The 12678-nt window shown below is 43.1% G+C and overlaps 1 protein-coding gene across 3 annotated transcripts in view; it reads left to right on the top strand.

Annotated features, from left to right (window-relative positions):
• Nucleotides 1-2338: 2338 nt before the first annotated feature.
• The window catches only part of DSE (dermatan sulfate epimerase), a 78414-nt gene continuing 68074 nt past the window's right edge, over nucleotides 2339-12678 (top strand). Inside the window, exon 1 of one of the 3 annotated variants that reach the window (XM_070376390.1) lies at nucleotides 2339-2573. The gene's annotated coding sequence lies outside the window, so the exon portion shown is untranslated. The remainder of the gene's footprint in view (nucleotides 2574-12678) is intronic. The other 2 variants (XM_070376391.1, XM_070376393.1) reach the window with 2 other exon arrangements.

Below are 12678 nucleotides of genomic sequence, written 5' to 3'. Positions count from 1 at the left end.
GAAAAGCTGATGGACTTGGTAGATATCCAGGCAAACTGAAGCACTCTCCCATGGAATTAAGGCTACAAGCATCCTGGAAGACTCCAGAGGGCAGGATTACAGATCTTTTGAGTCCTACTATATGGGGGACCGTTTGCAAGAGGTAGATGTTACTCAGAAGCAGATTTCCAGGTCAATTTACAGCAAAACGGGGGGCAAAGGGGAATAAATGACAGTGGGTACTGTCTCCTTTGAAGATTTCTTAATCCTGGTTGCACATTCTGATCACCAGGGAAGAGATTTTCAAATGCTGATGCTTACATGTTAGCCTTAGAGATTCTGATTTATTGGTCTAGTGTGGGGTCCCCATTAAAAACTATTTTATCACATCTCCCCCGTTGCTTTAACGTTTTGGGTTGGAGAATCACTGAGTTAGATGACTACTTATGGGGAGGTTAAATAAATCAAACCAGATGCTTTTTCTAAGGTCTCTTCCAAGTTTGGGAAGGTAAGTAGAAACAACACTTACGGGTTACATACTACAGCTAGACCCTTTCACAATTAATCTTCTCTAATAGCTGAATCAATACATGTAATTCGCTTAGCACAGCATCTGGCATGTAGCAACTCTCAAATATTTGATATTCTTCAATGGAGGTATTATACCTCTGTTACAGTTAAGAAAACCAAGGCTCCGGGGTTAGCTTTCCAAGGACCCTTGTAGTAAACTGCAAATGAGGATTATCATTATTATTTATTTTTGGCTTCGCTGAGTCTTTGCTGCTGCACCTGGGCTTTCTCGTTGCTGTGAGTAGGAGGCTACTCTTCTTTGCAGTGTGCAGGCTTCTCATTGGGGTGGTTTCTCTTGCTTGCGCAGCATGGGCTTTAGAGCACCAGCTCAATAGTCAGTTGCACTGGGTAGTTGTGGAGTTCAGTTGCCCTGTGGCATCAAGGATCTTCCTGGACCAGGGATCGAACCTGTGTACCCTGCATTGGCAGGCATATTCTTAACCACTGGACCACCAGGGAAGCCGCTCAAATGAGGAGTTAAACCAGATTAAACTAGTTTTAAGTTCTAGAGCTCCTTATCTCCTCCACCATCCGCCCCTAAAACATCTGGAAGTTTATGCAAATCAGTGGTGTACTTGAGTGAACATTTAATATATTTAACAAAACCACTTCCTCTTGTCCATTTTGTAAGGAATCTCTCTGCAAATGCAATTTCTGGGAAAAAAAAAAAACAGAAAAGTCGACATCCACATTTTTTTTTCTTTTTTTCTAATGTGGCCTGAGGAAATCTGTAGGTCTTGAGAGCTTCTAAGGACCGGGAAAATGGACAGAGGTGGTCCTTTAGAAGTCATAACAGCGGAGAGGCAAGGGAGTAAAGCACTCCTCTCAGGTAAAACCTCTCTAGTGCTAACGAATGGATGAAGATCTGTCACTTCTGTACCTTGTAGCTTCGGTAGTTTAATTACATGCTAATACTGATGGAGGCGAAGTTATTAGCCCTGGGATGATGGCTCTGGTCTTATCTGACACCTTTCTGAGGTCAGATTGAACCAGGCTGTGTGCAATGGCTGCTTCAAGAAAATGTAGGAAAATTCTCTAAAGACTGTGACTACTAAGGTTGCAGATTGTCCACCTGAAAAACTCGGATGGCAGTCTCTCTCTCTTGTCCCCCCAGGATAGGAGATAGGGTAAATTAAATTTCTTCCTGTCAGCTGTATATTTCGAATGTTCTGTTCCTGACCCTTGACCTTTGATTGTAATCTGTTTCATTTGTAGAGTCCCCTGCTTTTGATTTACTGTATTTTGTTCGAAGGGTTAAAGCGGGAACTGCTTCTAAATAGATGATTTCCTCCTTTCTCTCTGAAGAGAGTAAAAACCGAATCCGGGAGAAACGGAGTAACAATTTTGGAAAAGGCGCGGGGAGCGGGGAACAGTCTCCGGTGTAAAGTTCTCTCCACGTTTTCCTCTCCCGGAGCTGTTGTGAAGCATCCATCAGCTCCTCCCCTCGGGCCTCCAAAAGTACCCCGCGGTTGGGGCGATTCTAGAGTCGAACCCAAAGCGTGTGGGGTCCTTAGAAACTAGAGCAAGTTGAAGCCAAAGAGGCCTGGCAGGGTAGGGGTACGTGCATTCGGGCCCGAGTGGAGGGGAAGGCCGACAGCCGCGAGTCCTCGGAGAGGAGGAGGAGGGCGAGAAAGCGGGGCGGGCCGGAGGTTGGGGTCCCGCAGCGGGAAGGGGTCCCCGTTTCCCCCTCCCATCCTCGCCGCCCGGGGCTCTGGTGACGTTGCGGTTTCCTCCTCCCTCCAGCGAGCCTCAGCGCCCGCCGCGTCCCGCCCTCCTCCCCTTTCGCCCACACCCACCCGCCCGCGCCGGCCCGGCTCGCAGTAGCGCCGCCCGAGGCTGCAGCGGCGCATCCTGTGGCGCGGCGCCCACCCGCACCCATGGCGCGGCTGGCGCGCTGAGGGTTCGGCTCCGAGGGCGCCGGGGGCCCGGGCGCCTTGGAGAGAAGGGGGCCGGGAAGGGGTTCCGGAGCCTGGGCCCAAGCTGGAGAGGCGACGCCCGAGAGGACGAAACCGCGGCGGGGAGCGGTAAGCGGAGGGGCGCGCGAGTGGTGGGCAGCGGCGCGCGGCGGACGTCGCTCTGGACCCCGCGCCGCGCAACTTTCTTCCGGAGTCTCGGGCGGGTCGTCGGCCAGACTGGCCGGGAGCCGGCGGGAGGCAAGCGCAGAGCCACGTCCCCCGCCGGGCGCCGAGCGCCGCGACCTGCGCGCCCGAGCCCAGCTCAACTGGGGGGCGCGCGAGGCGTGAAGCCGGAGCCGTGAGTTTCCCCGGCGGCAGGGCAGCTTTGAGTCCCTTTCCAACCCTTGGGCGCCCAGCGCAGAGCTGGGCGCACGGTAAAAACTCGGAGATCACTTTTCTGTGCGTCGGGTCCGGCCGGCCCAGCCGCGATTTCCCGGACGGCCGGGGGCTCCGACTTCCCTCTGCCCGGTAGGTTGGCACAGTTTCGCGCCCTCCTTTCCCTCCGTCTCCCTGTTAATTGGGGTGGTGGTGGTCGGGTGTGCCGATCCTGGCGCTGGCAGCCAGCCTCTGCGACTGTGGAAGCCAGGCAAGCACGTCTCGAGCCTCCCTAGACGCCGGATTCCAAAGCCGCCAGGCTCCACCGACACTTGAAGAAATTGTTGGTAAACCTCACTCCCAGGCAGCCCCTGGTGGTGGGGTGGGGGGTGGGGCGTGCTTGACTCACAGGCTGGGAAGCTCTGTGAGCAATGCCATATGGGCTCTGTCGCGGATGGAATCTAAGCTGTTTGTGACCTCAGAATTTTCTCATTTTCATCGCTCGGCTGAGGCATCAACCTCTGCTCAGGCTGGCGGGCATTGAAGGCTGAAACCGAATCGATTGCTTATAAGTAGGAGGTGAACCTCATTTACTTGGAATTCCTTAGATCAGGAAATGACACTTTTAGTTTCTAGGGATCTCCGTGTTATAGGGTTCTTTTAAACATTTTTTCATTAGTCATGCTTTAGAGAGTCATGGTTTAGTTGACATTAAATTTGAGAACGGACGTTCTCACTGAGAAATAGTTTCAAAACAATTTTTTCCCCCAGTATTTTATGTTTCACATAATAGACCTTAACCTTTCAGGAATTTCCTTTTCTTCAGTTTTTTTTTTTTTTTTTTAATTTCGCAATAAATGATAACTTGTATGAAATGAAATAGGATATGCAATATTTTGTAGAATATTCTGACTACTTCTAAAATGAGATCCCAAATTGTTTGCAGGATTCATGCAAGAAATTTGTATATCATGTACTACAAGGTTACCATACAGATAGATATGTGTCCTTTTGTAAAGTGTGCAGGTAAGATGTGTTCTATAAAAATAGAGAAGAGAAAATGTGGACAAAAGGGAAATTTGCAACAGAAAACAGGATAGACCCCTTGTCACTGAAGGACTTATTAGCACCTTCCTGGGCCTGCTGGGTAGAAGGTTTTTAAAGTTCCTCTCTCTGAGGTTTGGGGCCTGGTTATGGAAAGACTGGGTAAGAAGTTAGCCACATGAAGTCAGGACCATCATAGTACCTAACATTTGTGTGTCTATCTACTTTAGTATTTATAAAGTTAGTCCACAAATTAGCTAATAACATGTTTTCAGTGAGATTTGTTGACCAGTCCAATATCCCACAATGCTGCCTTGAGGGGATCTGATGGTCATCCAGGAGGTTCTTAACTTCACTGAGGTTGTACTGCCCTTCCCAAGACCTCATTATAAAGGTTTCTTTTAATCTCTGAAAAAGTATTTTAAGATCATAGATGAAAATACATTCTGCAATTAAGCAATAAGATGTTTGTTTATACATTTCTTAATATTTGTAGTTGAATATTTTGGTATTTATTTCTACTTGCATTGGATGACACTCTGTCCCATGAAAGAAATTACATGATTTCCACTCAATATTACAATTGCAACAAATGATTGGAAAGGAATAAGGAAGATACAGCATTTAGATTGGGGTTTTACTGTATCAATAATGTTTGTTTCCCAAAGGGGTAAAGAAACTAGTAAAAAATTAGCATTCTGTAGTTGCAGTGTGTATTAAATATTACTTGCATGCATGCTAAATCGCTTCAGTCATACCCAACTCTTTGCAACCACATGGACTGTATCCATCCAGGCTCCTCTGTTCATGGAATTCTCTAGGCAAGAATACTGGAGTAGATGGCCATGCCCTCCTCCAGGGATCTTCCCCATGCAGGGATTGAACCCGTGTCTCTCATGTCTTCTGCATTGGTGGGGGTTCTTTACCATTGGCGCCATGTGAGAAGCCCAGATATCATTAGCATGTTTGTACATGTTCTTATCCTTTTTTCACCTTCTTCCCCCATAAATTAAAAAACCAAAACTTTTTTTATGTTAGAATATGTTTGTGGCAGGCCTTTGAGGAGATCAAGACCCTCTTGTAGAGGGAAGGTCATCATTGTAGTGGATCCTTTTATTCCGATTACTGAGAAGGGCTGGATCTTTACTATTATGAAGGAGTGGGTAAGGTGGAGATTCCATGTCCATCAATCCTTCTGAAAGAATGGCTCCAAGTAGAGGACAGGACAGTTCTTTTGACTATATTATAAAATGCCTTAGGATTTTCTCATCTTGGAATTACATTATCTTCACCCATGGTAATTTGTGGGCTTTGCAGGTGGCCCTAGTGGTAAAGAACCTGCCTGCCATTGCAGGAGACATGAGAGACATGCGTTCAGTCCCTAGGTAGGGAAGATTCCCTGGAAGAGGGCATGTCAGTCTACTCCAGTATTCTTGCCTGGAGAATGCCGTGGACAGAGGAGCCTGGTGGGCTACAGTCCATGGGGTCGCAGAGTCAGATGTGACTGAAGTGACTTAGCACGTATGCTTGTTGATTTGTAGAAAAAAAACTTGTTGGGAGTCACCAAATTACCAGTGGGTATTTGGATGACACAGTGTAATCTAAACCAAGAGTCAGTGCCTGACATGGGAATTCGGCAAGTGTATAAGTTCAGAGTACCAAAAAGAAATTACTTCTCAGTGAAATTCATCTGATGAATTAAGGGCAGAATGGAAGTAGAGTTTAAAGTCCTAGATCTCAGTGGCACTGATCCATGCTTCTATTTGATGATGGCAGTAATTAGAAATGGATGAATTTCAAAAAGTCTTACTGATTCTAATGCCCAACTCTAATATAAATTATATATTTTAAAAGTGAAACCTTGCATTAAGTGGATAATATTTTTAATTGAAGTGATTTTTCTTTAAAGAAAATCTTTCTATATATTTTAATAAATAAATGTAGTCCCAGGTTCTTACCCATCTAACTTTAGTGTTTCACAGCTCCTACTTGCATGTAGAAGAGTGGTTTGATTAGGGCGTGGTGGAGAGATATTACTGAAAAGAATCATACTAGAAAAAAAGGTAGTGTTGTGGACAGGATAAAAAGGAGCCTAATAAACTCTTGCTTATGAATTCCTGTGCATTAGACAATGGAAGGAAAACAAGAGTCCCTGGTAGATCATACAGCTATGTGAATGCTTCTATTTAAAACTGCCTAGGGCTTCCCCATGGCTCAGTGGTGAAAAACCTTCCTGCAATGCAAGAGGCACAGGAAGGGTGGGTTTGATCCCTGGGTGGGGAAGATCCCTTGGAGGAGGAAATGGCTACCCAGTCCAGTATTCTTGCCTGGAGAATCCCATGGACAAAGGAGCCTGGTAGGCTACAGTCCATGGGGTGGCAAAGAGTCAGACATGACTGAGCGTGAGCGTGAGAAAGTAATTCAATATTTTTCCAAAGAATTCTAATATTTTCATTTTTTAGCCTAGCGGAAATGAAGAGTGATATAGAGCAGGTGTCTTATCCTTATTTTAGAGCTGTAGAAATGGAAATACCATGAAAAGAAGAGACTTGTCTGTCATTTACAAGTAATGACGGGGGAGCCTGGTGGGCTGCCGTCTATGGGGTCGCACAGAGTCGGACACGACTGAAGTGACTTAGCAGCAGCAGTAGCAGTGGCCTATTTTAAATTTCAGATTAACCTAAATGGCATATTTTATTCTACTTTTCTCCTTTATGATTCCACATCCATGTTATTAAAGACTCTTACGTTTCATTTTCTTACAGATCTAATTTATTATCCCATTTACTACTCATTACTGTCCATGATTTGTCAGCTCCCTGGAATGCTTGCTTATGTGTTTTTCAGGCTTCTGTAAACTGGCTGCTTTGGGGCCCTCTTCCCACAGCACGCTCCTCTCACTCTGCTTATCTCTTATCATCCTCATCAGGGTTCCATCCTGGGGCCCCTTCTGATTCCCATAGAGCCCTATGCTCATTGCTCAGCTCTCATTTGCTGGCTTCAGGTTTTTGGGTGTTTTACCAGTTGTGTTGCTTCCGTCTGCATGTCTCAGCAAGCTCCAGCATATCAAGGGTATGGATTTCAGATCCTCTGTCAGATGCCCAGAAGAGTATAAACCTGCAGGAGGCAGTGTTTAGAGAGTCTGTTAAATACCACAGAAAAGAAAAGGGAATGATTTTACTTTGGAAAAAGAAGAAATGATGGTTGCGACCATCTGTTTATTTTTTTTTTAATTTTTTAAAATTAATTTGTTTGGAGTACAATTGCTTTTTTTAAATTAATTTTATTGGAGAATGATTGCTTTCCCACCCCCACCCCACCCTACCATGCTGCACAGCATGTGGGATCTTAGTTCCCAGACCAGGGATGGAACCTGCACCCCTTGGCTTTGGAAGCGTGCTGTCTTAACCGCTGGACCACCAGGCAAGTTCCATCTGTTTATTTCTTGAATGGAGTTCTGTCCTTAATTCCAGATAACACTATGAATTTTAGTGTGCTTTAAGATTACCACTGGATTTCCTTCTATTTGTTCCAGCTCCCTTAGGGTAGTCCATAAACATGATCTTGGTAAGTGTTGTCATCAAATGTTAGTAAACAATTTCTGAAAGAACAGAATTTCCCTCTTTAGTAATATGTAGAAGCTATAAACATCCTGGTAATAGCATGATTTGTTTGGGCATTTTATATTTGAGAATAGTTATAACCATTAGGTAAGTGTAGTCCTGTTTTTAAAAATATAACAAAACACATGTGTGTAGTTAACTCTCAGTTATGCGTATGTCGTGTATCCATTGTAGACTGCATCCATCTGCTTTGCTCTAGACAGAGAGAATTTGCAACTGAGTGTATGTGTGTGTCCACATGCGAAAAATATTTTTGGTATTATTTATGGAATTAACAGGGCCTCTCTACTTAATTAGTGGAAAATATTAGGATTATCATAGTAAAATTCCCTGTGTGTTTAGTGTACATGATCATTCAGTAGAAATTGAGTAGGTCCACAGTCATTTAACTCCAGTACTCTTGCCTGGAAAATCCCATGGATGGAGGAGCCTGGTAGGCTGCAGTCCATGGGGTCGCTAAGAGTCAGACATGACTGAGCAACTTCACTTTCACTTTTCACTTTCATGCATTGGAGAAGGAAACGGCAGCCCACTCCAGTGTTCTTGCCTGGAGAATCCCAGGGACGGGGGAGCCTGGTGGGCTGCCGTCTATGGGGTCGCACAGAGTCGGACACGACTAAAGTGACTTAGCAGCAGCAGCACAGTCATTTAAATGTTTCCATTTGAAATATTCATTTCATATACAGATGCCATAGGGTTGTAAATTTGTTGATTAAATTAAGGTTTTTGCCTTTTTCTCATGTGTAACAAACTTAGCTACTAAGCAAAAGGGATTTAATGCGTGCAGATGTTATACCACAACAAAGCTGAGTCAGCATTTCATAACTCTTAAAAAGAATTTGTAAAGGAAATGGGCTCACCAAGCTGTGGGTCTATAATATTTTTATTGATGAAGTACACAGGCAATGTACTGGCTTTACTGTTGGAGTCTAATGACTATTGTGAGAAAAATGGGGATATTTGTTAGCAATTCTTGAAGTGGGAGTTAACAGCATTAGTGTAAAACGTAGTGCTCTGCATATTGTGTTGTGAACCTAGAGATTACTAATTTAAAAAAAATAGACTGGGAGCACAGTTGGTGAACCAGGGGATGCCAGTGATGTCCTAGATGAAGCGACAGTCCTCCCTAGCAGAAAGATCAAATGGATCATGGTAATTGGCTGAGGCCCATGGGCCTCTTGAACAAGTCTGTTCTGTTCCGGAAACCAAAAGTGCCCTTTTTTATCTTTGCATACATTTTACTGTCACATCCTCTTCTTCAGACTGTGTGGTCTCTACTTCTTAGGGATTGGAAATCCATGCTGAAGTCACTTTTCATTAGAATTTGCTCATCTGCATTTGTATGAGATGGATGTAGGGATCTTTGGCAGGTTGGCAGGGGAGAAGGGATTGTCATCCCTCTAAAATACCTATTATGAAAAAAAACAGGACAGAATGCAAAGGAAACAGAGGTGGCAGGGAAAAAGGAGCAGAGAAGAGCTGTGAACAATGCTCATTTATTTCAAATAAACATATTTTAAAAAGTGAAAAAAAAGAAATAAAAGACTACAAATTAACACCTTCATTTAGAGTAGTTCTGCACCTTGGAGTATTGAAAGGGTTATTGCATTTCTAAAGTTAGCTTACATCCAGAAAGTTGCGTTAGTGACAAAGGAACTCAAGAATTGCATGATAAAAATCATCAAGTAGTTTAAAAATGTTTCATGCCAGGGTGCACTCAACACCCTGACACCGGGCAGAGTGGTAGTGAAGCCCGCCAGGCTGGAGGATAACACTGCTTACCTTCTTTACAGTTGCAACTGTCAGCTTTTCTTCTTGATACAGTGCTATTCTTGTTGTCTTGACTATATCTGAGGACAGACTCTAAGTAAAGGATTTCTGGAATTCCACAGATTCTGGTAAAGAGCTCTTCTTGGGGCCTTGGCAGTTGGATGACAGCATCCTAGGAGGCTCGCACGGGGCCGAGCTCACCAGCCCCTTGGATAATCGGGTAGGGGCCAGCTGGATTTAGGAATCACCTGCAGTGTTTACACTTCTCCCAAGGGGGAAATGGGCCTGGCAGGAAGGAAAAAGGGGCCTGAAAGGGAATGTTGAACAGCTGTTTTCCATCTTCCCTGAAGAAAAAGAAGAGGAAATCGACTTACAGCAGGCATCAAGAGGGATTTATGCTAAATACGGGAAGTTTTTCTGAATGTTTTAACCTTTAGAATGGATTTATGAAGGAGGCCTTTGAGTTCTTCTCTGTTTAGAAAGGTTTAAGTGAGGTTGTCCAGGAGGGATGTAAGCATTTGTCTTCTGGGGTTCTAATTTTATGACTGCTGCTCATCTGGATTTGAAAATCTTGGAAATTAAAAGTGACTTAATTATGTGAAGGTAGACGATATGGTGAGTTTTAGTGTTTGAAATACAAGTTGTGTATAGTTTCTACTTAGCACTTTTATTTGTTAGAGCAAAGTATTAATATTTGCTAACTGGTTAAGTATTGATCATGCATAAGATTGCTTCAGCGTTTCATTCAGATACACATAACAGTGTCTGAAAGCCCTTCTCCCCTATGTCTAATCTATTTTCTCCTCAAACGGATCACTTTCCTCTACATTTCTTTTTTATTTTAGAAAATCTTTTTTAAAAAGGGCTTGGCAGCAGATTGTGGTGTTGCATTTGGACTTTCAGTAATATCTTTTACATTTCTCTACCCCATTTTTATGGGAGAGTGAGACTGGCAACAGTGGTCACATGAGTGTATGGGGCATTCATTAGCCATGTGGTCAAAACATAGAGGCTGCCCATGTCAGAAAGAGCTCGGAAACTTCGCTTATACTCCAGACTTCTTAACAGCAGTATTTTTGGTTAAAAAGAATGGCATGTATAGAAACAGAACGTGAGCTTTGTTTCATTTTTGTTCAGGAAAATAGACTCTAGTAGAATTAATTTGTGGTTGCAGGCCAGTGGTCGTGTTTTTTCACAGTAATAAAATTAGGCAGGACTTAAGATGTAATCATTTTAAAAGCATGTTCATACTGATGCTGCTAAAGGTGTTAGAAAGCAGACTTAGCCAATATTGGGTCAGTGGGTTTGGGGGATGCCAAGAACAGGAGCCCAACAATGTCAATGTCTTAGGCAGCTGAAATGGAATGTTTCCACTTAGTTTTACAGCCCATAGTTTTAAAGCAATTTTGAAATGTTTTTCACAGTTACCTTTCTCAGAGGAAACTGATTTCTTAGAATCACTGAAAAGCCTGCAGAGTTAACCAGTTAAAGTGTCTTTTGCTGTCTCCCTTAGGTATGAGGTTGATTTCTTCTTTTTTCCTCTAATTTGAATGTAAGTCTTTCACAAGTTAGAGCATGTTGGTTCTAATGAGAACCCAGGTGAAATAGAGAGCAGAATAATAATTGATCTATTACTTTTATGCAATAGTTCAGTTTATCATTTCTTAAACTCTAGTGTAAAAATTTAAGATCCACTTCTTTTCTCTTACGGAAACCAGTATTGTTTCCGTAAGAGATCCTATTAATCACATGCTCTGTTAGGGTTCTAAGCTTTTCAGCATGAATAGTTTTTAGATTTACTGTGACTTGCATAGAGTTATTCTAAATAAAATTCAGATTAACAAATGGTATTTGAGTATCTGCTGCAGGAACTTGAAAAATTCAGTTTCACTTCAACTTGTTAAATGTAATCTGGCAAGTTTTAGGGTAAGTTGGGCCACTTTCAATATCTCTTTCTTGGGGAAGAAATGTGTTGGCAGTATTTATACTACTAAATTGCCATAAAATGATAAATCCTGTGCCTAAAGAAGTTGAATGGAGCTAGCAGTGTTCGGGTGGTTATGTAACAGACCCTTCTTTGTGCGCTTACACCTTTTTTTCTTGTTGGTGAAGCCACTGAAGTTTGGTTCAGTGATTGCAAGTTTTAGAAAAGATAAATCTGTGTTACCAGGAATGAATGCTTTGATATATAATTTTTTCCAGTGTACTTTTGAACCTGAGAGTCAGATGAAAGAACGTTCTACTTTAGCGATAGAAATACTGAAAGGATTTAGTCATTCAGCAAGTACTTGCCAGGTACTTCATGTTTGAGGGGACGTCTGGTTGAAGCCAAAGCAGGGCAGCATGCAAAAAAAAAAAAAAAAAAAAAACATGGTTTCCAGCCTTTAGGAGCTATAAAGTCTGGTTGGAGAAGGATAACTGAGTATGAAACTTTATGAGAACAATTAAGTGTTGAACAGACAAATCCTTGCAACAGGATTGCAGGAAGAAAAATGTCTGTGAAGGTTACGTGGGCGAAGAATACTCAGCAAGGAGGGGAGAATGAACTGGGCCTCAGAGGATTTTATGCCAAAAATGGGAGGAGAGAAAGCCTTGCACGCATAGCCACCAGCTAAGCAAAGGCGCAGGAAGAGGAGTGAGCTAAGGAGTGGGGTAGCCGCCAGGTCAAGGAGAACTTCTTAGAAAAATCATGCTAATTCCCTTATCTCCTTTCATGACAGTCTCTCTCCTATCTTCTGTACCTTCTTCATGAATTCTTTCCTTGTTTTCCACAAATATTTTTGAAGGCCTGTGTTGCACGTAGTCATTTGTGCATGACACCATAGGGAAGACAAAGAAGATCTAAGGGGATCTAAGATCCCTGCCTCCCAGAGGCTTATACCTGAGCAGGTGTGATCTGTCTCAGAGCCCTTTTGGATTCAGAGAGGACTGAAACAATAAATGTGAGAAAAGGAGAAAACAAGTATCTTCAAGTAACTCAGTGTGCATGTTATTAGTACTGAGTGTATTAATTAGTGGGCATAGTTAAAGATAGTTATAGATAGATAGCTATAGACATTCTTCCTGATCCCTTTTTAAGACCCAGTTCAGATGCCCCTCAGTGTATCCATCCTTCTTCAACTCAGTTGGAAGTATTGATTTCTATAAATTTCAGTAGTACTTTGTAATTCTCGTATAATTGTTTTTCTTTTGGCCTGTAGGATCTTAGCTCCTCAACCAGGGATCAGACCCATGCCTCCTGCAATGGCAGCTCAGAGTCCTAACTACTGGACTGTCAGGGAATTTTCTTACTTCCTTTTTCTTTAGTAGTTTGTGTAGATATTTTCTTTGTTTTACCATTTTATAAAAGGGCAGATGCACTTTCTTGGTTGGCATCATCCCTGAATTCCCAAAGAGTATTGAGCAATGCGTGTATGGGGCCA

This window comes from Bos mutus, chromosome 9 (genome assembly GCF_027580195.1).
Source record: "Bos mutus isolate GX-2022 chromosome 9, NWIPB_WYAK_1.1, whole genome shotgun sequence".
NCBI lineage: Eukaryota > Metazoa > Chordata > Mammalia > Artiodactyla > Bovidae > Bos > Bos mutus.
Note: the sequence above shows the minus strand (reverse complement) of the source record. Positions and strands in the feature narration are given on the sequence as shown.